This window comes from Hylobates moloch, unplaced genomic scaffold (assembly GCF_009828535.3).
Source record: "Hylobates moloch isolate HMO894 unplaced genomic scaffold, HMol_V3 SCAFFOLD_1, whole genome shotgun sequence".
In the NCBI taxonomy this organism is placed as follows: domain Eukaryota; kingdom Metazoa; phylum Chordata; class Mammalia; order Primates; family Hylobatidae; genus Hylobates; species Hylobates moloch.
In genome coordinates, this window is record NW_026652276.1 from 215361214 (window position 1) to 215387197 (window position 25984).

The following is a 25984-nucleotide window of genomic DNA, read 5'->3' on the forward strand; positions in this document are numbered from 1 at the left end:
CCTTTATTTGTCTCCTGGAGGGAATATTCCTAATAGGAATAATAAATGAAAAATGTAAATAATGTGACTACTGAAATATAGATTTGCCAGGAATGCAATATATTACTGGCCATCTGTTAAATGGCCACTTCACATGCTGCCAGGAGGAGAGGATTTCACAAATTACGAGCCAGAGCTTTCAGCTGCAGGCCTGGTTAGCCATTCATTGGGTCCCAGGGGTCGCCGACCTAGGGGGCACCGATGAGGGAAGAGGTGCTGACCTGGGAGTGGAAGTAAGCTCCCACCATAGCACTGATGGCACGTGGCACAGGACCCTCTGGCTGGCCTGGCCCATGCTATTTTCTCTGCAGTTTATTTTATTTTTTGTTTTTTTGGAGACAGAATCTCCCTCTGTTGCCCAGGCTGGAGTGCAGTGGTGTGATCTCGGCTCACTGCTACCCCTGCCTCTCGGGTTCAAGTGATTCTCATGCCTCAGTCTCCTGACTAGCTGGAATTATAGGTGTTTGCCACCACACCTGGCTAATTTTTGTATTTTTAGTAGAGACAGGGTTTTGCCATGTTGTCCAGGCTGGTCTCGAACTCCTGACCTCAAGTGGTCCACCCACCTCAGCCTTCCAAAGTGCTGTGATCTGCCCACCTCAGCCTCCCAAAGTGCTGGATTATAGGCATGAGCTACTGTGCCTGGCCTTCTCTGCAGTTTAGAGCTGAGTTTTGAAGCAATGTTTTCTCCCCTATTGAAGAACTTACTGCTGATTTTTTTCATGAAGTATCTTCCAATGAAGATAGAAAAAGGAAAGGAGATCTTTCCCCAGCCTTGGATTGGTACAGCTGAGGACCTGGATGCCTAAACTCTCAATAGTTATTGGATAGCTTGAGGGATTTGAGATTGGAAGAGTAGGGCAGAGCCAGGAAGGAGAGAGGAAGAGCACGATAATTTGGGGTAAATGAGGTGGACCTTAAGCAACAATTTTAGGCCAATGGGGTATGTTTGCAGGTTCCACCATTTGGGGGAATTATTGGCAAGGTTGGAGGAGCCCATGCACGTTTTGGGAACCGGACTTCCTGCTGGAGAGAACTGGTCTCTGCAGGATCTTGGTGGTCCAGTAGAGTGGCTCAGGAGGCTTCAAGTCCTAGTTTAGTGCCTTACCAGTTCTGTGACCCTGGGCAAGTTACTTAGCATCTCTCTGTTCCTCATAGATTAAATGAGAAGATAGGTGATCTGGTCTCTACAGTTACTTCATATTTTATGAATGATTCTATTTCAGAATCAAAAGCTTCATAAAGAACCTCTTTGCTACATTTATTTAATGTCACGTTTGACATCACTCGAAGGAGGGAATAGAATCTGTGATGACTTTGCCTGCATCATAGATCTTCATCCTTTTCTAAAAAGGAGAACTTGGAGAAGCAGGGGATGGTGTCAGGAACCACCCACCTCCCCCCAGGGAGTAAGACGCGACTCTACCATCACTGCTGCAGAGGTGAGAAGTCCTAAGAGGCTGACAGGGACTGCCAACCTAGAGATGACTTCTCCCTGTTCCTTCCTTCCCTCCCCCACCTTTTTGTTCAAGCCTCTTCCTCCACGTTATCATCAGTTTCTGTTTAGAACAAGGCTGTCTAGGACAGAGGCATATTTGGGGGAGCTGGTTTTGACCTGACCAAATCCAGAAGTGCAAAAGCGTAGAGCTGTTGAGCAGGCGAAGCCAGCTCACCTGGTCAGGATGGTGGATGGGGAGGAAGAGGAGGACAAGAGCTGGGTGGTGGTGGGAAGATCAGCTGCAGGGACCAGGATTCTTGGGTAGCTCTGAAAGGTCTACTTTTAAGGTGGCTCTGAGGAGAGAAATGAGGTCATGAGCATGGATCTGCCACTGCAGCTGTATGGGTGAAGTATGGCTAGGCCTTTCAAAAAGGCTTCGATTTCTTTGGAACCCATTGTATTTCATGGAAAGAAACGAGCTTCTGCTGCTCATTCATCCATCGATTCATTCAACAAGCAGTTATGGACAGCCTGCAGCCTACCAGGCTCTGTGCATCCTTATGGATCTAGTGGTGGCCAAAAGATTATAAAAATCCCTGCTTTCAGCGGTTTCTAGTGGAAGAGACAGCACTCAATAAATAAGTGAAAAATTATAAAAGAATTGTCGAGTTGTGAACGTGTTAGGAAGAAAAATAGAGCTGAGTGAAGTGATAGAGCATGCAGGGACGGCTGCTTCCATTGGGTGGTGAGAGAAGGCTGCTCAGAAAAGGGGACATTTCAGCTAAGACCTAAATAAAGGGAGGAATCAAGCCCTGGGAACTTCTGGGGTAAAATCTGTCCCCAGGCTGTGGGAACAGATCTGCACGAGACCTGAAGCAGGAGGGAGCCTCCTGTGTTCAGGAATAGTAACCATGTGGCTCCAGCAGAGTGAGAGAGAGGAAGAGTGGCAGGAAATGGAGCCCTAGGGGCAACCTGACCATCCCTCGGGCCACACTTGGGACCTCAGGTTTCATTCTAAATGACATGATACCGTCTGGACTTCAAAGCATCCCTCTGGTGGTGTCTGGAGAATAGACCACGGGTGGGAAGAACAGCTGGAGACAGCGAAGAGGTTATTTCAGTCCTCCAGGCTGGAGCTGACAGTAGCAAGGGGCAGGCTAGCAGTAACAGAGATGACCAAAAGTGGTGGCATCCCAGGAACATTCCAAATGTGGAGCCACCAGGACTTACTGATGAATTAGATTTGAGTTGTGAGAGAAAGAGAGGAGTTGGCTGTAACTCAAGTGTTGGGTCCAAGCAACTTGGGCAAATAGTGGAACCACTCAACCAAGAGAGAAGTCTGGAGAAGGAGCAAATTGGAGGGATGAGAACAGACTGTGGGACATGTGAGGCCCAAGATGCCACAAGACCACCTCCAGGTGGACAGGACAGGCAGGCAGGTGGAAAAGTTATCTATCCCTTCTCTCCAGGAGCAGGAGTGTCCAGGATTGTCCAGAATGGATCATTGTTGATCCAGGTCAGGATGTAGAGATGATCGTCTTGGGGAAAAAAGGAGCGTTTCTATTTCTAGGCTTTCCAGGCACACACAGCTATATTCAGACGTCAAGTGAAGTGTCTGTAATCACGGATGGCTGTGGATTGGGAGGCCTCACTTTGTGCCATGATGTGGTTGTGAGTAGCTGCCTACATCACTGGGCTGGAGGCTCCTGTGGAACAGACAGCCCAACACTAGACTGATTCTGTGGTGCAGGGCTCCTCCTGTATCCCGAACCACTTTTCCCTGGACAGATGATGGCTCCCTCATTTAAAAGAACTTTCAGTCTAGTTGCTCCTGGTGTGGGAGAGCCCACCACACAGTCATGGCCCCTCATCACAGGCCACCTGCCCTCCTGCCTGTGCACACCTCCAGCTTGCAGTGCCCCTGACTTGGCCTGCAGTTTCCCTCTAGGGTGATCTTGTAGCTCATCCTGCTGACAGGCTGACTCCAAGTGGAGGCATGTGGGTTCTCCCTGCCACTGCTCTCCTCTGCCCATGGTCATTCTCAAGCCATCTGCCCATCTCGCTCATGGCTTCAGCCTGTTGCTCCTATGTTATTTCTGAGTTCTCCCAGATACCTGATTTCTTGCCTCCAAAGAGCTTAAATGATTGTCAGTGGAAGCACCTTTCACAGAATGATTTTCAGCTTCTCCCTGAGAAGGCAACAATCCCAAAGATACCCAGTGATGATCAATTAATTGATAATCAGCCACAAAATCCAGTCTCCTCTAGAGGTCTCTGCTGACTTACTAATGGCCAAAAGACAAAGACAGTGACACTTTGGGGTGACTTTTAGTCTTTTTTTGAACTCCGTTTACAAGAAGAGACCATTTTCTTTATACGGGCCCATAACCCAAGCTACCCAGCCACATCTGGAACTCAGCTGGTCTTCTGTGAGCTCACATCAATTTCATATTGAGTCCAATTTTTCACAGAGGCTTTTCAGTCCTAGATGCCCTGCTCATTTTGCCTATTCACTTTCTTCTTTTTTTAAAGACCTGATTGTGTGTTCCCTCATGCCATCTTCAGTTCTTTAGACCCTGTGTTCACTTTGGATGCTGATGGCTCACAAAACTGCAGCAATGATCTGGGCTGAGAGTGAGAGATTGTGCAAGATTGAGTAGAAAAAACCAAAGCCTTGGTAGTAGAACAGTCTGTTTCCTCATCTGCAAGATGATCTCTGTGGCACCATAGTAATGTGTCTTTGGTACTCAACTATGGAAGCTATTGTAATAGCAGAAGCAAAAATTCTGCAAATCAGTTAAGCAGAAGAGCCTCACCTCCTGGGACCTGAAGAAGGAGTTAAAAAGTGGGGCATCCATGGCAAAGCGGATCAACATTTCATCAAGTCAGTGGTTTGAAACTGCATGGCAGGGTCGTGTGATTTATGGGTTTCCATTTTATTCCATTTCTATCCTTTTCCTGTATACTCAGTTTCAGGCATGCAACATGTCCTTGAGTGGACAAGGCCTTGGAAGGCACCTTCACTGAGGTTGGCCTTCTTTACAGACCATTTACCCTTCTCCATACCTGAAATGAACTGAAGATCCAGCTCAGTGTTCTGATCCTTTTATTCCCATCTTTTGCCATGGTTAGGAGCCTGGATTTCCTCTGTATAAAACCTGTGGGCCCAAATCTTTCTTTGGCTAATTTTTCATGGTCAAGGCTGATTGACAGTTGAAAACTTTTAGAGCCATATCCCCTCCTTTTTTTTAAAGTTGTTTCTTATTACACCAGGCACACCTGAGGTGCCATATTTCCATACGGTCTATATCCCTTTGCTTGACCTGCAGATATAAAGTCATCCTTCAGTTCACTATTTTATGTTGTCTATTAAAGTCACTATAATTCATGAATTGAGAGTTGCCACAAGCCTTAATATGAGCACCACAATAATGCCAGTACTTTCTACATTGTATCATAGCCCTCCTGGCGAAAGCAAGTTGGCAATTTAGTCTCTGCTCTTCACGACGGATGGGGATAGATTGTGGTTATCAATAAATATTTGATTAATTAATTGACTGACTACCTCTTAAGCCTTTTAAGACAAGATAGGTCCTGGTCCTGCTACTAACTTGCTAGTATTCTTGGGCAAGTCATTTAATTTTGCTGGCTCTCAGTTCCACAACTGTAAAATGATTCATGATCCCAAAGTCCCTTGCAACTTTAAATTACTAAGAAATATATACATATATATATATACACATGTGTGTAAATATATACATATATATACACATGTGTGTATATATACATATACTATATATATAATATATATACATATACTATATATAATATATACATATACTATATATAATATAATACATCTACCATACATCAAATATATACATATATGTACATATACTATGTATCTATAATATATATACATATACTATATATAATATATGTACATATACTATATATAATATATGTACATATACTATATATAATATATACATATATAATATATACACATATACTATATATAATATATATACATATACTATATATATTATATATACATATATATATAATATATATATTTATTCCACCATGTTTATTGAAACTAGCCATAGAAGAAGACTCCTTCAACTAGGCCAATACTCTAATATTTAGTATATAGAGGGTACAAATAAAACCAATTTGGGGAAAGAAAAATATTGGTAGCTTCTCAGCATAGGGTCAAGTAAAGGCAAATGCCCTGGAACATCTTCCGGAGCCCAGGGTGGAGTGGATCATCTAACTAGGCCGACCGTGGCCTTTTAGTGCCTGCATCAACATCAACAGACTATAAAGAGACTTTTACAAGTTGATCCAAGCATAGCCACATGTGGGGAAACTAGGAATCTAGAAAGTCAATAGAAGTTATTGGCAATTTTTCCACTTTCTTCCTCCCTTTCTCAAAATCCAAGAGGGCCCAGAAGGGCACTAGAAAACAGATATTTGATGGCTTACTGTGTCTTTAGGGCAATATCTATCTCGTCTTTCTACTCGTCTTTCCTATTCTCATACCTCTTTTCTTTCCTTCAGTCTCTTTTCTTTCCTTCATTTAATCATTGACTCCTCATTCATCAAGTATTCACAAGGATGATAAGAAGTGGCTTCTGATGACACAGTGAATACATTAAGACAAATGTCTGTTACCTGACACAGGATGGGGGACACAGGGAGGAATTACTGACAGTCTACCAAAGCTTCCCCCAACTAGGAACACAGACACCCCCTCTGATGGGGGTGGTGGTGAGCAAGAATATAGTCACTCAGCTATCCACCACTAACCTGAGTGACCATATTCTTATGTCTTCCCTCTGTTGGACTCACAGGATATTGGTACCCCATGTACAAAGCCAAGATCATCCTCTGGGAGAGCTTAGCTGGGGCCCGTGGTCGGTGAGCTGCTGGTGCTGGCATCCACGTGCAGGAGCTGCAAAATACTGGAACAATGTGGCCTCAGAGCTTCAGTTTCTTGAGCAAGGATTACAGGTAAATTCCTTATTCTCATTTTTTCTAGAACTCTCTTTGGTGTGCTATTAGTAGAAAAAAAAAGACAAAGCTTTGGAGGCAAGATCTACGTCCAGATCTCAGCCCTCCTACCTACAGGGTGCCACCTTGGGTGAGTTACTTCATCTCCCTGAACCTCAGTTGCCTCATGAGTGAACTCCCAACTCAAGGGGTGCTTGTGAAAAATGTGAGATAATTCATGCACAGTTCTTTGTCACATAGTGGGTGTTCAGTAAGTGGTGGCTATTGTGACTACAATGGTTGCTAGATCTCCCACCACATAGCGTTGGTCCTGCTGCCTTTTATTGTCTCTATCAAAATTAATAGAGTCTAGAGAGACTTTAGAAACCCTCTCTCCAAAATTGATTCAAGCATAGCCTCATATGGAGGAACCAGACATCTATAAAGTTAACAGAAGTTATTGTCCATTTTTTTTCACACACTTTCTCCCTTTTCCAGAAAATCAGGGGGGCAGGAGGGAAATGTGAAGCGGATGCATGATGACCGTCAGGGCGATGCCAGAGAGCCTGAGCAGTTTGTTTATTCATCTGTAATTGGAGGAGTTGGTTCTTCTTAGCTGGGGCAGTCTAAGAGTCAGTGGGACAACAGGCTACTCCAAATCTCCAGCTTCATCTGCACACCAGCCATGGCCAGAGGGGTGATGCCTTCAGGAACCTCTTATCCTCTGCCCCATGGGTGTGTAGCATCCTTGAGAAGGAATGGTATCAGTCATTTTCCCTGGTCCCTGTCTCTGTCTCTTGGTCTTCACCTGTAGGACCCTATGCAGTTGATCTGGAAAAGGATGCAATTAGGGAAGACTTGCATGGTTCTTGAAGATCCCTCCCACTCTAAACTAAGTCCCCAGATACATCGGGTCACTGCATTTCTTTACTTCCACCCCAACTTTCATCGCCATCTGATTTATTTATTTGTTTATCATTTGTCTCTCTTCAGTAGAACATCAACTCCATGAGAGCAAAGACCTCCTTGTCACACCCACAACTGTGACCTCCAGTGCCTAGAGGGTGGCCGAGCACACAGCAGGCATGGAGTAAATATTTGCTAAGTGGATGTGTAAATGAAGAGATGTGAGCCTCATGCCCACACACAGGGGCTGGGGCCACAGGAAGCCAGCACATCTAGACTGGGGTAACAGCTAATGGTGGGGGCAAACACCTGGCTCATGAGTGGCCATGGAGAGGCCACACAGCACAACCCCTTTCGAACTGCAGTTAAATGACTTTGACATCCACAGTTGAGCATCAAGCAAATCAGATAAACTAGTCGCTTAGCTACACGTCACCCCTATGGGTTGTTGGTTAGTTGGATTTTTCCCCTTTTGTCTTGTTTAGGCAGATCTGGTGTCCTGAGTGTAGGGTCACCGTAAGGCAGAGGAAAGAGATGCAAATAAAGTGGGTGGATCTCAGGAAAGGAAATGATCTCAGTGGTCTCAGATGCTGCCCATAGCAGGGTCCAATGGCCAGTTGAGTTGAGTGTATGGGAGGCTTGTGGAAGAACAGTAAGGCAAAAGACCCCTATGGCACTGAAATAAGAAAATAGATGCCCACCCAAATAGATGACCAGTATGGGGGCTTTCTCCACCCCTGCCAGAGTTGGCCTCTCATTCAACAGTTTTCCATTTCACTTCCCATTGTTTTACTGAGACATGGCTTCTTCCTGCCTTGCCATATCCTACCTGCTTTTAATTGTTCCCAAATGACTTGATGTAATTCCAAAATTTAGCCCTTTTAGGTTCTATTTTCACCTTAACCAACCTGGAACCCCATCCTGCCTGCACCCTCATTAAACACAGACAGGATGAAGACAGGGAGGGCATCATCTACATTGTACATCCCAAGTGGCTTCAGCCGCACCTTTCAGTGGCCTTTGGAACAACCACAGAGATCTGCAGGTGTGAGTGGGTGGGAGGTGTCCTCAGGAAACTGAAGGAGATGAGGGCTTCTGGGCCCTTCAATCTGGCTTGCTCAAATGTCATCTAGTTTTGCCCCATTGATTTCAACTGTGGATGGGACTATGTTTGCCTGTTCATTAGAAAGTACTTCATTTTCCTTCTTCTCATTTATTTTTTAATCTGCCCCGCCCTTGGCTGTAGAAGTGAACCACTCTGCCCATAGCTCAGCAGCCAGGGGCTCAGTATTTTCCTTCCTGACTGTAGGCAGAGGCCCAAGTGCCCTTGAGTTGTCCAAGATAGAATCGCTCACAAATCTGCTTTGTTATTGATGTTTGATCAGTGAATGTACAGAGATGCAATTGTAGCCCAAAGAATGTGGGATTTGGAGAGATCGCGCTGGGTCTCACGTTCCTCAGGCCTGTGGTGAGGGTGAAAGAAACCCACCCCCTTTCCCAGGCTACCTGATGCCCATTGTGTTACTGTCTATCTGAACTGAAGATTCTAACAGAGGATGAAAAGCAGATCAAAACAAAATTCCCCCAAAACCGTCAACACAAAAGTAGGAGCTACACGACTCCAGTCAACTGGACCAGAGAAGAAAAGTGGAGCAATGACGCCACCAAGTGGTGTGTCTGTGAGTGAGAGCTTGGCTGCTGGTTTTTCATTAACATTAGTATCCTTAGAATTATGGAGCCTCAACCTGATGAAGGATCATTAGAGCGTAGGGTTAATGGGGCCGGCTAAACCAGAAGGAAACATCAAACAACTGTGCTAGGAAGGGTGGCAAGCCGGAGAATGAGGATGGAGCAGCAGAAATGAATCCTCTCTAGAGGGAAAACAATAAATATGGTATTATTTAGTCGGTGACATAAGGAAATGTTTTGAAAATGCCATTCTTATACTGCCTGCATCAGAACCACCTGGAGAGCTTGTCAAAGGTGCAGATTCTTGGGCCAACCTCAGCCCTAATCAGAATCTCTGGGGCTGGTGACTGGGTGTTTGTACTTTTAACAAGTGCCTTAGGTGAGTTCTAAGTGGGAAGCCAGTAAGTGAGGTGCATGAAGTCTCATTTATCCACTCTGTAAAAAAGAGAGTGGAGGCAATGGACAGGAGGAAGAACAGTCATGTTTAAAAGAGTTAGAAATGTTGGGCGGGGCGCGGTGGCTCACACCTGTAATTCCAGCACTTTGGGAGGTCGAGGTGGGTGGATCACCTGAGGTCAGGAGTTTAAGACCAGCCTGGCCAACATGGTGAAACCCTGTCTCTACAAAAAAATACAAAAATTAGTCGGGCATGGTGGCTTTCACCTGAAATCCCAGCTACACAGGAGGGTGAGGGAGCAGAATCGCTTGAACCCGGGAGGCAGAGGTTTCAGCGAGCCCAGATTGTGCCACTGCACTCCACCTGGGTGACAGAGTAAGACTTCGTCTCAAAAATAAATAAATAAATAAATAAATAAATAAATAAATAAATAAATAAATAAATAAATAAAAAGAAGTGTGAAGGGAAGGAGAATCCTTTCTATGAGACTGGGATACATGCAGGACTATCTGGGCAGCTGCCAGCCAGGCAGCCAGCCTCACTGAGGGGTTTCTCTCTGGAGCTCTCTTCCTTCTCCCGGTTATGTTAGGCTCCACTGGGCAGGGCTGCCTCAATACACACTCTCTGGGCTGCGTGTCGACGTCCAGGTGCGCCCCATCTGGCCTAATGAAAGGCAGAGGGTGTCTAATCACTGGTTGCTGTTGACTGAGTCACCTGGTAGAGAATGCATGGCCCAGGAGTTGAAGGGCGGGGTGCTGCTCTTGGTTCTGCCATCACCGGGGTGGGCATCTTTGGAGTCTCTGGGTCTCTATTCCCTCATCTTCAGGAGGAGAGAATTGAGCTAAGGGATCTGATGGCTCTAGCAGCATCCCAGGACTCTTCTCTCTCCACTGGGGCCCTGACCTGGAGCTCACCTGGTCTGCTCACCCTGAGGGTTTGGCTTCAGTGTGGGGTCAGGGATCTCTAACCCCCCACAGGCCTATGAGGGAAACTTTGAGCCTGGTGCCACTGATGAAAGAGGCTCCGTCACATGGAAAACTTTACTTAAGAACCCACCTGCCCCATGAATGGTAGGTTTCCGGTTTCATGGACAGGATTTTCCCAGGAATTCCAGAGAGGGGTGTGGTGGTGCCAATGAGCTGGAACAGACCTTTAGGACCGAAGCCTTGGCATACCCGGGGAACATGTCAGGGAAACTTCCAGCCCCAGCCCCCTTTCTCTCTGTCTCAGGGGAAATGCCACCAGGACAGGAAGTCACAGGAAATAGTGACTACACTAAGTATCACTGAATTGCGCACTTTAAAATGATGAATTTCATATTTAGTGAATTGGGTGAATTATATTTTAATTTTTAAAAACATTTAAATACTTATCAAAAGGGAAAAAAAATAAGTCACCAGAGGCTTAGGGATAGAAAGAGGTGGAAAAATGTTTATCTTATCACTGGATTTAATATATTGGATAATTAGGATTCAGCTGAAACCCAAGTGCTGAGTTCTAGAAGAGCAAGTCAGAGAGTAAAAACTCCACCCGTATCCATGCCGAGTGGGGGAATGGGGTCCGAGGGGAAGCACCGCCCGGCTGACCTCAGCTCTAGCCCTCCTGGCTGACTTCAGCTCCAGCCTGCTCGGGACTCCCTTTCTGTATAGCCCAGCTCCTTGTTCCTTCAGACAAGTGGCTGCCGGGGCCTCTAAATCCCACACCAACCCAGAGCACCTTGTGGAAAAATCCTTCCTCCCTTTTGGTCAGCTGGGGCTGGGTGGGAATTTTCCAAAAGGAACTTTTCCTCAGAAACCCTGGGGCAGGGTTGGAATCTAAGTACAAAGGTCTTAGGAAAAAAAAAAATCCATTCCACCAGAGTGTACATTTCCATGGTGATGACAGCAGAGATTGAGGTTGAGGGGAAGAGTTGGTGGGACCCTTTCTCTTATCTCAGATCTGAGTAGCGTCCCCACTCCCAGAGACCCTTCCTGCATGGTCCTCTTGCCCCTCCTGGGATGGGGATGAAATCCAGCCCCAGACCTTCCATGAAATCATGTCTAAGGGTGGGGCATTGGAGATGGAGGTCTGAGTGGCCACCTCCCTGAGGGCTTAAATACAGCCTTCTTTGGTGCTGCTATCCAAATTACTCCGAGAAGGCCGGGTGCAGTGGCTCTTGCCTGTAATCCCAGCACTTTGGGAGGCTGAGGCAGGCAGATCACAAGGTCAGGAGTTCGAGACCAGCCTGGCCAACATAGTGAAACCCCGTCTCTACTAAAAATACAAAAATTAGCTGGGTTTGGTGGTGGGTGCCTGTAATCCCAGCTACTCAGGAGACTGAGGAAGGAGAATCACTTGAACCCGGGAGGTGGAGGTCGCAGCGAGCCGAGATTGTACCACTGCACTCCAGCTGGGTGACAGAATGAGACTCCATCTCACAAACAACAACAACAACAACAATACCAAATTACTCTGAGAATTACAGGGGAATGGAGCTGGTGGAAATCATATGCATTGCCTGTTCCAACTCATCCCTCCATCCACATTCCATTCTCAGGTGAAGGCACTGAAGTCCACGAGGTGGAATATCTTTGCTCAAGATCACCCAGGGTGTCAGGGCTGGAAGGACACAGAGCTGGCCACCTGGCATAGGGCACTTCGGAGGCCAGTCTAGGCTCTTCTGTGGCTTCTAGGGACCCAGCCCCGCTGAGCAGGTGAACCTCAGAGTGTGGCATGGGGCTGGTGGGAGGAGAGGAAAGTAGTGCCATCGTGGATATCCCCCAAACTCTACTCACCAGAGCCCCATTGAGGAAGTACCTGTGGAGTGCCAGACTTGGGTTGCCCAAGTGGGGGACACAGCCTGAGCCAAGGCACAGGGGATATAGAGGCCCTGGCATGGTGGAGGAATGGCAAGTCCACAGTTTGACTCTGTGAGGGAAGAGGGCAGGTGGTGAGGCTCAGCTGGAGGCTTGGCCTCAGCTGTTAAGGATTTGGGCTGAAGAACATGGCAGCCACTGTGAGCCTTGAAGTGGAAGTGATTAAAGGAGCTGGTGCAGTGGGCAGATTAGATCAGGGCTGCCCTGGCTGGGACAGCCATCAATAGGACGGTGTAGCCTTCCAGTGAAAACTGACACAGGTCTGGATCAGGCGATGGGAGGGGGAATCCAGGGGAGGACAGATGCAAGAGCACTTGGAAGACAGGTCAGTCAATGGTCAAGGGCAGGGCAATGAGAGAGAAGGACTCCCAGGCTTCTCAACTAGGCAAATGGGCAAATGGTGACGTCATGAAGCAAGATGATGGGAGGGACGGGAGTTCACAGGTGGGGTTCGCTCTCTCCTCCAGATCTGGTTCTTGCCTTGCAGGGCTTGGAGTGCATTTTCCAAATGCGGTTCCCATGCCACTTCTGTCAGACTCGGAACCACCTGGCCTACTTGTTAAAGATATAGATTCCTAAGCCCCACTCAGAATCTCTGGGAATAAAAGGCTGGAGCCCTGGGATTTGAAAAACATCTGGTCTTAAACTTGGATGTTGGAGACATTGGAAGAAAAGCAGGTTTTAGACTGGAAGAAGAGCAGGAAGATAGTGAGTTTGGCTTTAGAGTTGCAGACGTCTCATGGGCAGTTAGCTATTAAAAGCCAGAGCTTGGAAAAGCCATTGGGTTAGGGCGGATAGAGATTCAAGATTGTAACTGGAGAAATAATTTGGAATTGCATGCGATTTGTCACTTTTGTATTTGTGAGTCTGTGACCTTTACGTAAAGTCTGCCCTAGGCAGCCATATGTCTGGGAAGAGATTAGAACCTGTTAGAGAAGGATTGCCTAGAAAAAGGCCAGGTTGGTATTCAAGTTTTGACATTCAAAATATGATTATATGGCAGGACAATGGTCTTCAAGCCAGGATATTATCCTGAGAGAGGAGTCACTGAATTCCTTCAGTTCCCTCTTCCTCGATTAGCTCATCAACAGGAAGGCTCCCTACCCTGTCTTAAGGCTCTGGTGGTGAAAATGTAGACGAAGGTAGCTATGGCGTTAGAAGAAACACTGCTCCCTCCAAGGGAAAAAGAGGGCGAAGTTAGGGGGTATGGGGTGGCGTCTGGGGGTAAGAACTGTGCGGCCAGGGACAGTTAAGATGTGGCTCCATCATTCAAGGACCTCCCCAGGACCAAGCTAGACAGCTGGGGGTTCAAGATCAGAGGCCATAAAGCGCACAGGGAAGGGGTCAGCCAAGAATATCACCCTGGAGAGCAAGAGGCCCTCCCAGAAGACTAGACCTAGCACCCGCAAGGCCAGGGGCCTGTTCTTGCAGAGCTAGGCCATGCCAGCTGCAAGCCTGTGAGCTATAATTCAAGAGAGACTGAGGCACCTTCCAGGGCTTTTATAGTTATCCGGCCTGATTAAACTTTACTAGCGATAGGCCTTATTTAAAAGTTGCACTTATAATCTTGCACATCCAAGATGTAGTATGTGTTACATTTCCAGTTTCATGAAGGAGTCATTCAGTGGTAATAGAAGCATGAGAGTCATTGAACTTAGCTAAAGAATGTGAGTATTATGAGAACACTGGGCTGCAGGAGCCAGTGATGGGAAGAGCGAAATGCAGAAAGGGGGCTCGGAGGTGAGGGGAGAGCTGGGGAGATGGTCCTGGGAAGCTTGGAAAGAGAAGTTTAGGAAGACGATGGTGAACAACACAATCTAAAGTTGCAAGAGGAAGGGAGGATGAAGATGAAAAAAGGGCCATTCAATTTGACAAGTAGGTTTTCAAAATGACATTCAAGAAGCCAAATGACCATAGTGCTTGGAAGAAAATCTGTCAGGTAAACCACTGGTGTTGAGGCGTGAGTGGGAGATGAAATGGAAACAGCTAGAATGAGCGTTTCCTTTGATGAGTTTGTTACTGGATTAGGTGAAGAATAATAAATCAGATGACACTTTGAGTGGGTTGCATGATCAGGATTATGGAGGACCTGGATATGTCTGTAGGTAGAGAGAAAAGATCCAGCCAATGAGCAAAGATGAAAGATGCTAGGAAAAAGAGGAGGCTTTTGAGTGTGATGGTTGAGTGGGACAGCTTGGGAAGAAGTTGAAGAGGGATGATTAAGAGGACAGGTGGTAGGACTGGCCTTGTGCAGAAAAGGACCTCTCTCTCCAAGAAGGAAATTGTATTTGTCAATATAATTTTATTAATAATTATGTACTTACTAGCCAAAGAACATAATCAAAATAACAGAAAAATTTAAAACATCAATCATTTATTTTTCCGTGTTTCTTCCCAGTTCTAATCCTAATACTTTTATTATTTTTATGCAGTTGTAACCCAACCACAAGTGAGAACTCAGGAATTCTCAGGTGGAGATGAGGGTTTATTAATAGATGAGACCAGAGATGTGCCCTTTCCCCTTTATTCTTCAGTAACTAAAAGATGAGGTTTTCTGCAAATGAGGCTGCCCCTGTGGAGGGGAGCCTGTGCTATGAAGGCCTGGGGAGCGCGGCGTATATGGATGAGGCTTGTGCCCACAGTGCACTGGGGCCTCTGCTGCAGGCCAATCTCGCGATGATGGGAGGGATGTTGCTGATGCAGTGAATTAAGGGTGAGAACAGGCCAAGTGTGATGGCTCATGCCTGTAATCCCAACAGTTTAGGATGTCGAAGCAGGAGGATCGCTTGAGCCCAGGAGTTCGAGACCAACCTGGGCAACATAGTGAGACCCCGTCTCTACAAAAAATAAGCAAAATTAGCCAGGTGTGGCACACACCTGTAGTCCCAGCCACTTGGGAGGCTGAGGTGGGAGGATCACTGCTTGAGCCTGGGAGGTTGAGACTGAAGTGACCCAAGATCATACGACAGCACTCCAGCCTGAGTGATGGAATGAGACCCTGTCTCAAGAAAAACAAAAACAAAAACAAAAACACCCAAAAAACAAAAAAAAAAACAGTGAGAACAGCAGGATTCTATAAATAAAGGAGTAAAAGCGAAAAGCTGGGGTTACCCCCAGGGAAAATTTCTGAAGTATTGTCAGCTTAATTTTTTGTCAATATAATTATATTAATAATTACGTACTTACTGGCCAAAGAACATAATCAAAATAATAGAAAAATTTTTTAAATCAGTCATTTATTTTTCCATGTTTCTTCCCAGTTCTAGTCCTAATACTTTCATTATTTTTATGCGGTTGTAACCCAATCAAAAATTGTGGCAGATTATATTTTCTAAAACTGGCCATAGCAGTATTTCCAGTCCTGTATGCTTTTCCAGAAAGTTGTTGCTCTCCCATCATAAGGTGGCATCTCTTTTCTTTCCCTTTGAAACTGACAAGACTTTGTGACTCAATGAATGGAAATGGAAATGACACTGCAAAATTTCTAAGACTAGGTCATATATGATTAACTGACTTCTACCTGGCTCTCTCGCTGGGGTCTTTTGCCCTTGGAACCCAGCCACCATGTTCTGAGGAAGCCCAAGCCAAACAGAGGTGTCCTGGCCAACAGAGCCAGCTAAGGCCTCAGGAGATGACCAACATCAACTGCCAGACACGTAAATGAATGAGCCTCATGTGAATCCAGCCCCTGACATTGTGGGCCCAGATAAGCCATACTGCTGTAAGCCGTCTGAATTTCTGATCCGTAATAAATGGTTGTTTCATCTCATTAAGTTTTTGGGTAATCTTTATGCAGCTATAGTCACTGAAACACATGGAGAGTTTTGTTTTATAACTTTTGCATTTGTTAGCATGAGGATTTTCTCATGTTGCTTTATAGTCATCATGATTATTTTATTGGCTACAAAATATTTTGAGTTGATGTAGTATAGCTTATTTAAATATTGTGCTATTCTTGGCTATTTAGACTGTTTCTCGTTTTTCGCTATTTAAGTAATGATATAAAAAGTTATGCATAGAGATTTTTTCTCTTTCTTTGAATTGCTTCAGTGGGACAAATTCCCAGAAGTAGAATTACTTTTGGGTATGAACATTTTTGTGGCTTCCCAAACGTACCACCAAATTACTTCTCAAACAAAATTGCATTGATTCTGCCATTAGTTGTTTGGCAATGTTGGTACATAAAACCACCTCAAATGTGTTTTGAATTAAAGAGGGCATAAGTAAAAAACTGTATTAAAGAAAACCCTTTACCGTCTTTGCATCAGCATCAGACATCACCATCACTTTTAGTTTTTTGCTAGTTTAATCAATGGAAATTGTATTTTTATCATTGTTATTCATTTGTGTATCTTGAGTGAGTACTGAAGTAGAGATTTTTTCACATTTCAGAAATTGTTTTTACTCCTATCTGAAGCATCTATATATATTCTTTATCCAATAATGTATTTATAAGAGCTCTTGACATCACTGTTTATTTAAAGTATGTAATAATTTCATTAGTAGACTATAAAATATATTGTGGCTCATGACTGGTATTAAAGAAAAAAACAGAATAGAATAAAATAGAAATATCAGAGCATTCTGCATATAGTAAGATTTTTTGTGTTTTTTAAAAAAATTTGTATACATTTCAGGGGTAAAAGTTCATCTTTTTAAAATGGATATATGGTATAGTGGTGAAGTCTAGGCTTTTCATGTAGCTATCACCTGAGTAGTGTATATTGTACCCATTAAGTAACTTATCATCCCTTACCCCCTCTCATCCTCCCACCCTGCCACCCTTCCCAGTTTCCAGTGTCTATTACTCCATTCTGTGTCCATGTGTACACATTACTTAGCTTGCACTTATAAGTGAGGGCATGTGGTACTTGACTTTCTGTTTCTGAGTTATTTTACTTAAGATAATGACCTCTAGTTCCATCTATGTTACTGCAAATACATGATTTCATTCTTTTTTTATGTCTAAATAGTATTCCATTGTCTATACGTGCCACATTTTCTTTATCCAATCATCCATTGATAGGCATTTAGGTTGATTTCATATTGTTGCTGTTGTGAATAGTGCTGCAATAAACATACAGTGTAGGGGCCGGGCGCGGTGGCTCACGCTTGTAATCCCAGCACTTTGGGAGGCCGAGGCGGGCGGATCATGAGGTCAGGAGATCGAGACCATGGTGAAACCCCGTCTCTACTAAAAAATAGAAAAAATTAGCCGGGCGTGGTGGCGAGCGCCTGTAGTCCCAGCTACTCGGAGAGGCTGAGTCAGGAGAATGGCGTGAACCCGGGAGGGGGAGCTTGCAGTGAGCCGAGATTGCGCCACTGCACTCCAGCCTGGGCGACAGAGCAAGACTCCGTCTCAAAAAAAATTATATCAAAAACATCCCTACATTGTAGGGTTTTTTTTATAATGATTTCTTTTCCTCATACCCAGTCGTGGGATTGCTAGATTGAATGTTACTCTATTTTTAGTTGAGAAATCTCCATACTGTTTTCCACAGGGGTTGTACTAATTTATATTCCCATCAACAGAGTATAGTAAGTTTTTTTTTGTATGAAACTTTTATTTCAATGTAAGTTTGTATTGGGTCGTGATACTCTTCTTCTTAGCGGAGATGCAACAAAGATGTTCTTAAAAGATAGGACTTATAAAGCATATTTATTAACCCCTTTTTATATTGATGTAAACATCTCCCAGGCTGTAGCTTCCCTTTTTGTATTGAATTATTTTTCTTTTGCACTATTTTAATTTTTCATGTGGTCAGGCCCAACAATCTTTTGTAATTTCTTATTTCAGTTGTAAACAGAAATTCATCTTGTTTCTACAGAGGTGATAAATGATCTATCCTATTTTTTGTCAACTCAATTCTAACTGAAGCATTCTCTGGACACCTCGGAACTTCTAAAAATTCACGTTGGTTCAGCAAAATGCAAATGAAGAGCTCTGGCGCAAATGCTATTATGGAGTGGGTAAATTGAGAATGTGTGATAATCACGAGATCACATGTCCCCATTCTCACTTCCAGTTGTCAGTTTATGCTGCATCAGCAAAACGAGTTCTGGGGCAAATGCTGTATAAGCAAATGTTATAATTGTTACCCAAAGATAGCTACCAAATGATGAAAAATATTGAAGAAGTCAAGTTGAAAATGCCAGGACGCATGGAAGAACTCAGAATAAGACAACAGAGATGAGTTTGGAGACAAAACTGTCAGAATAGAGATGAGTAAAAGGATAGTAATAATTGTTCCTGATTATTGTGTATTTGCCCAGCTCATTTACTCCTCACCACCGTTATTTCCATTTTGCATTTTGCATTCCATTACCATTATTTCCATTTTACAGATGAGAAAACTGCAGTGCAAAAAGCTATGTGACTTAGTCAAGGTCATCCAGCTTAAACAGGTGCCTGGAATTGGAACTTCAAACTCGGTTCTTAATCACTGGCCCATGCTGCCTCTGACGTGGGAGCTAGGGGTTGCAGCTAAAAGAAAAAGGCTAATATCTGGAGAGAGCATCACTTACAACCCAAGAGTTATAAAGGGATATTTCGACTGTTCTATGGAAACTTTCCAGATTTCTCCCCCCATTCTGGAGAATTTACTTCAAATAACTGGATCTAGACATCTAGAATAAAAGCAGTTTCTGCCATGTACAGTGCTGGAGATAAGGGCTGATGTTTTGTATTCCAGCTGTGATTTTCCTGGATTCCATTCAGATCATGAAAATTCCTAACAAAGACACACGAGAGACAGTGGGTCAGAGCACACAGTTAGCAGCCAGTGTGCTTGGATTTGCTACCAGCTCAGCCTCTTTCTAGCTGTGTGATGGGAGCACGTTTTCCTCATTTTTAAAGTGAGGACAATAATAGAACCAACCTCAGAGGGCTGTTGTAAGACAATGTCTATCCATAGCAAGTGATACACTAGTATTTGTTATTTTATTATATGCTACAATTATTTTACTTGAAGCTGATATATTTCATATTAGTTTTTTTTTTCTGGTTGGATTTTAGGAGATACTCTAGTTTTATCAGTAGTGTGTTCACAGATAGGGTGTTTCTATGTTGATTCTTATAAATTACATTGGCATTTTCTTATCTAATTCTTCAGTTTCCAGAATACCTGATATTTGAGTGGGGTGGCCATATGTTCCAGTTTACTCTTGTTATGCTAGTATCGCTATATCTACACTCAAATGTCCCTGTTTGGAAGAGAAATCCTGTGGTCCTCCTATTTGGAGAAGTGCAACCCTCTTACCGGGGGTCACGGTTACATTATATGGGCTGGCTCAGGAGGTGCAAAGCTGGCATAAAATCAAAGATAGTGTGTTTTCTTTTAATCATTTTTCATGCCAGGATCCCCTTGGCAAGCTGCGGAAGCTTTTGGAGCCCTTCTAAGAAAAATGTTTTTAAGTACATAAAATGAAATGCACAAGATTACCAAGAAATTCTTTAGTTTTGAAAGACTGCTATCACAATATTTTTAAAAACCAAATTTGTAATATGATAATATATAGGCTTTTTATTAATGACTAAGTAACAGCTGTAGTGACAGGTTTAATAACTCTGGTAATTTCAAAGTAGTGATGCACATAGATGACATCGTGAGATATTCCTAATAATAGTAATGGGATTTAGCAAGAGCTGTGACTTTCTATTTGTGACAAAGTTACAGGCCCCGCTTCTGTTCTCTATATTCACAATAGAATGTAATATTTTCCATGTCCATGTTCACAGACCTCTCGGATTCAATCCAGACCTCTTGTGGGTGCCAGTTTAAGAACTGCTGCATGGGCCATGCACGGTGGCTCACACCTGTAATCCCAGCACTTTGGGAGGCCAAGGCGGGCAGATGGCTTGAGGTCAGGAGTTCAAGACCAGCCTGGCCAACATGGCGAAACCCCATCTCTACTAGAATTACAAAAATTAGCCTGGTGTGGTGGCAGGTGCCTATAATCCCAGCTACTCAGAAGGCTGAGGCAAGAGAATCGCTTGAACCTGGGAAGCGGAGGTGGCAGTGAGCCAATATAGCGCCACTGCACTCCAGCCTGGGCGACAGAGTGAGACTCTATCTCAAAAAATAAATAAATAAATAAATAAGAAAAGAAAAGAACTGCTGCACAAGAGTGAATGTTTGAAGCAAGCAGGAGGGGGGCAAACTGCACAAAGACCAGGAAGAAAAGAAAGAGGCTGGGATGGTCATAGATCTGCTGAGGAGCACAAGAAGTGAAGAGGAAAAATGACTCGGAAGATGCCAGGATGTGGACTGATGGAAGTAAAAGGGCAGGAATGGTCTGACAGATGTCTCTGTTGACAGAGGATACCCCACCCAGAATACATCCCGTCAGAAACGGGAATGTTCACAGTGGCCCAGAGCGCGGACTTTGAAGCCTAACACACCTAGGCGTGAACCCCCGCCCTGCTGCGTTTATCAGCACGTATTTTGCACAAGTCATTTAACTGCTCTGTGTCTTAGTTTGTCTTCTGTTTAGTGGGGATAATAATACATCCCTTACAAAATTGCTTTGAGCAGCAGTCCCCAACCTTTTTGGCACCGGGAACTGGTTTTGTGGAAAACAATTTTTCCACAGACCTGGGGGTGGGGAGGTGGTTTCGGGATATTATTATTACATTTTAATACATAATGAGATAATTATACAACTCACCATAATGTAGAATCAGTGGGAGCCCTGAGCTTGTTTTCCTGCAATTAGGCGGTCCCATCTGGGAGTGATGGGAGTCAGTGGTAGGTCATCAGGCATTAGATTCTCTTAAGGAGCGCGCAGCCTAGATCCCTCGCATGCGCAGTTCACAGTAGGGTTCATGCTCCTATGAGACGCTAATGCCGCTGCTGACCCGACAGGAAGCGGAGCTCAGGCGGTAATGCGAGAGGGGAATGGCTGTAAGTACAGATGAAGCTCTGCTCGCTTGCCCATCGCACGCCTCCCGCTGTGCGGCCCCGTTCCTAACAGGCCATGGACTGGTACCGGTCTGTGGCCCCAGGGGTTGGGGACCCCTGGCTTTGAGGATTAAATGAGACAGTGTTTGTAAGGGGCTTTTTACTGCACCTATTGTATTGTACCACTTCCATCAATAGCTCTGGCAACAGTATTATTGTCGTCGCTGTTACTAGGAAGGTCCACTTCCCAGCAGCAAGCAGGGACTCCCACCAAGGATTACCAAAAATCGTTGTTGACCATTTGTGGCCAGAAGGGGGAAGCATACACCACACTATAAGCTCAGGATGCTACGGATGGAGAGTGGCGAGTGTGGATGGGGACTTCCTTTTGTTCACACAGGCTGAACTTGATGACTGAGGCTTCTTCCTTCGCCCCCTTTGTTTGGCCATGGTGCTCGGAAGCCGGCCGGTCTTTGCTATAAGATCAAGTGCGCCCAGACTGCCTAAGCACTGTCAGGGATGTTCTGGTGAGGCAGGCAGGCCAGGGACCAGGCAGAAACCAGCTGGTGTATATCCCATTCTAGCCAAGCAGCATTTGAATCACATACATCGAGAGGGCAGGTGCTGGGGTCAGGGAAGAATTCTACCACACAGTAGTTGGAGCTACGTACTTCCTTCAACTCTTCATGTTATCTAACTTTTCACTTGCCTTCTTTTTGGTAGGAATATCATCTGCTCTCCACACAGTCCCAGGAACCAACAGGGTTTACACATGCTGTGCACAACTTAGAAACATCCCACCTAGAATGGCCTGTTCTGTCCTCCCTCACCCCACCATGAAGAAATTTCATTGCCCAGCCTGGGCCACATAGTGAGACTCTGCATTAAAAAGACAAAAAAAAAAAAAGCCGGGTATGGTTGTGCACACCTGTAGTCCCAGGTACTTGGGAGGCTTAGGTGGGAGGATTGCTTGAGCTGGGGAAGTTGAGGCTGCAGTGAGCCATGATTGCATCACTGCACTCAAGTCTGGGTGACAGAGCAAGACCCTGTCTCAAAAAAAAAAAAGAGGAAGAAAAAGAAGAAATTATTGCCGTATTTCTCCCCGTAAAGAAAATTATGCAAAGTTTTTCACCTAGAGCTACCCATACACACATAGAAAGAAATCTACTCTACTTTCGTGGCAGAAAATTAACAAGTTGTAGGGACCAAGATCTTATTGCACTATCCTTTTGCAACCCTTCTGCAGGGACATCCAAGAAATGAGATGCAATTAAATAGGATGGTAGGAACATCATACATGAAGCATCATATATAAAGCTGTTTCTAAGGGAAAATGCTACCCTTTTCCAAGGAGGTACCCTATGACTAATTTGCAGATCTGCACCTTGGGGAATAGAACAACTTTATTTACTTATTCATTTATTTATTTAGTTAGTTAGTTATTTTTGAGACAAAGTCTTGTCGCCCAGACTGGAGTGCAATGGTGCAATCTTGGCTCACGGCAACCTCCGCCTTCCGAGTTCAAGCAATTCTCCTGCCTCAGCCTCCCGAGTGGCTGGGATTACAGGTGCCCACCACCACTCCTGGCTAATTTTGTATTTTTAATAGAGACGAGGTTTCACCATGTTGACCAGGCTGGTCTCAAACTCCTGACCTCAGGTGATCTGCCCTCCTTATCCTCCCAAAATGCTGAGATTACAGGCATGAGCCACTGCGCCCAGCCAAATAATCTCTTTTTATACGTTCCTTAGCATGTGCCACAACGCTAGGCATTTAACTAGGACTCCAAGAATACTTACCGAATGGTACTAAAATCTGGGAAATGGACAGAGAGAGTTCAAGAGATCCAATTTGGTTTTCCATGGAATGGATTTTAAGTTTTCTAAAGTTTTTTAAAGGATCAGAACCCTTTTCACAAATAAAATCGTACATACAATTTCAACAAAGAAGATAAAAAGGAATTTGCTCTGGTTGAGGCGGTGAGGGGAGGGAGAGAGGACACCTACACCACCCCTTCCTTGCCTCCTCAGCCCAGGGAGGAAATTCAGGCCTTTTCAGAAATACGGTTTGAACCATATGGCCTCCCACTGGATAACAAACAGATTTGGTCTCTAGTCCAGATTAGGCCACGAGTGGATGGCCTGGGGTTTTCAAAATCATGTGTTCAGACTAAGAGGTAGGTGACCGACAGAAAAAGAATATTGGATAAAGATCTGCAGAGTTCTAGTCCTGGCTGATCTTGACAAAATCACCTGATGCCTCCTGTACAACGAAGGCTGGGACCATATGGCCTCTGAGAGCCCTGGCAAAGTCACAACCTGCTGATTTGCGGTAACTGGGAGAGAAGGCCACGCAATTCTCAATGCCCAGGCTTAGGCCTGGAAGTATCTGCTGCAGGCCTGAGTGGATCTGTGCAGTGGGAGTGTATTAATGGCCTCCTTCTGCTTTCCTCCCACCGCCCGTTCCTGTCCTTTCTCCATGCTGTCCTTATCTGACTTTGGCCATGGGCCCTAAGGCTCACTCTCCTTTCCCTGGGTCCCAGCTCTCTAACAGTTTGGGATACTCATAATTCTCATCCAAAACCTGTTGTCTTATCTCTGACTCTCTAATACCACTGAAATTATTCCTGGCTTGCAACTCTGGCAAACACCGTTTATCACTCAAAGCCAAGAATTGGAGACAAGATGAAAAGATAACTCTGTTGAAAGGACTTCACTTCTTTTGCTCAATGACAGGCAGTTGGGCAATCAAATTTTTCTGTATCTAGAGTTAAGATAGCAGCAGAGGTAGTCATAAAAAATAGCTCCAATGTGATTCAGCAGAAATGTCGCAGAGTTTGGAGGTAAAACCGTTGACTAGCTGTGAGACATTTGGCATACCAAATGAGTTTTCTTGATTGAGTTTATCATCTATAAACAAAGAATCATGACACACGAGTCTCACAGGACTGTTGTAAGGATCAGATGAGATAGTTTATTCAGCAAACATGTATTTTTTATTATGAAATAGATCACATGTAGGCCAGGTGTGGTGGCTCACGCCTGTAATTCCAGCACTTTGGGAGGCCAAGGCAGGCAGATTGCTTGAGCTCAGGAGTTTGAGATCAGCCTGGGCAACATGGGGAGACCCCATCGCTACGAAAAATTAATAAATTAGCTGGGCATGGTGGCACGTGCCTATAGTGCCAGCTACTTGGGAGGCTGAGATGGGAGGATCGCTTGAGCCCCCAGAGGCAGAGGTTGCAGTGAGCCGAGATCATGCCACTGTACTCCAACCTGGGTGACAGTGAGACCTTGTCTTAATTTAAAAAAAGTAGAAATAAATCATATATGCAGAAGAGTGTACAACATCTCTGTGTATCATTTAAAGCATTAAAATAAACATACATGTTCTCATAACCCAGGTTAAGAAATAAATAGTACTTTAGGACTCCTTGTGTATCCCTCTTCAATATCAAGATTCACTCCAACTCCCATCCATGAATTTGGAATAAATCCTTCTCTTTATCTTCTTAGTAGTTGTATGATCTGTGATTGTATCCTTAAAAAAATGTTTAGTTTTACCTGCTTGTAAATTTCATATAAATGGATTCTTACTATATGCCTTTTTTCTGTGACTAGCTTTTTCTTCCGCCTTAGTATTCTCCTTAGTACTTTTGAGATTCATTTATGTAGAAGCATAGAGCTGTAGCCTGTACACTGTAAGAACACACTGTGATCCACTCGTGCAGATGCCTTCTGCCAGGTAAAGACGTTCTCTCCTATTCCTACTTTGCCAAGAGATTTTATCATAACACCATTTTGAATTTTACCAAATGTTTTTCTACTTGAATACATACATGTACCTTTAATTCTTTCATGTGATGGATTACATTCATGATTTTCTAATATTAAATCAACATTGCATTCCTGTGATAAAATCACATGAATCCCTCTTTTATACATCGTTGGATGTGGCTAACTTTATTTTGTTTAGGACTTTTGCAACTATATTTTTTGATGAGATGGGTCTGTAGTTTTCTTGAACTGTCCTCGTCTAATTTTAGTGTCAGCATTGTGTTGGCTGCATAAAATGAGTTTGAAAGCATTCCCCCTTTTCCTGTTTTCTGGGAGAACTTGAATAGGATTGGTATTGTCTGTACCTAGAATGTGACATACAACACTTCTATAAAGCCATCTTGGTCTGGTATTTTCTTTGAGGAAAAATTTTAACTAGTTTTTCAACTTCTTTAATGGACATAACACTATAAGTTTCCCTCTGAGTACTGCTTTGGCTGCATCCCAAAAGTTGTTATGATTCCACACGTGTTTTCTACAGTAGGAGGCAGCCCAACAGAACTGGTGGATGAACTCCAGAGCCAGACTGCCCAAGTGGATATCCCAGCTCCACCGTTTTCCAGTTATATGATCTTGGGAAGGTTCTTTATCCTCTGTGGGTCCCAGTTTCTTCATCCACAAATGGGATAGCAATAGAATCAACCTCATAGAGTTGTGAGGATGGAAAAATATGTAAAACTCTTAAAACTGTGTTTGGGTTTTTAATAGGTAATCAATACCTATTAAATTGCCTTAGGTAATTAATAAATGCCATATATAGTGTTTGCTGTTACTTTTTTCTTCTTTAACCTTTGAATTGATTGTAAATCTATTTCAAAATTTCCAAATTCATGTGGAGGGCAGTTTTTTTTTATAATTTTATGTAATTGTGGCCAGAGGAATAATATGTCTGTATCAGTTCATTGAAATTTGTTGAGGCCAGCACTTTG

General features: G+C 44.1%; 1 long non-coding RNA gene across 3 annotated transcripts; it reads right to left on the reverse strand.

Annotated features, from left to right (window-relative positions):
- Nucleotides 1–3791: 3791 nt before the first annotated feature.
- LOC131382983 (uncharacterized) lies at nucleotides 3792–21091 on the reverse strand. Of its 3 annotated transcripts, XR_009212626.1 has the most exons (5): nucleotides 20987–21091; nucleotides 7017–7303; nucleotides 6290–6537; nucleotides 6023–6154; nucleotides 3792–4635 (listed from the first exon to the last, which is right to left on the reverse strand). It is a non-coding gene; the product is annotated as an uncharacterized LOC131382983 (long non-coding RNA). The 3 variants fall into 3 exon arrangements; XR_009212628.1 differs by lacking the exon at nucleotides 3792–4635 and having other exon boundaries at nucleotides 5598–6154; nucleotides 6955–7303; XR_009212630.1 differs by lacking the exon at nucleotides 6023–6154 and having other exon boundaries at nucleotides 6290–7303.
- Nucleotides 21092–25984: the final 4893 nt, after the last annotated feature.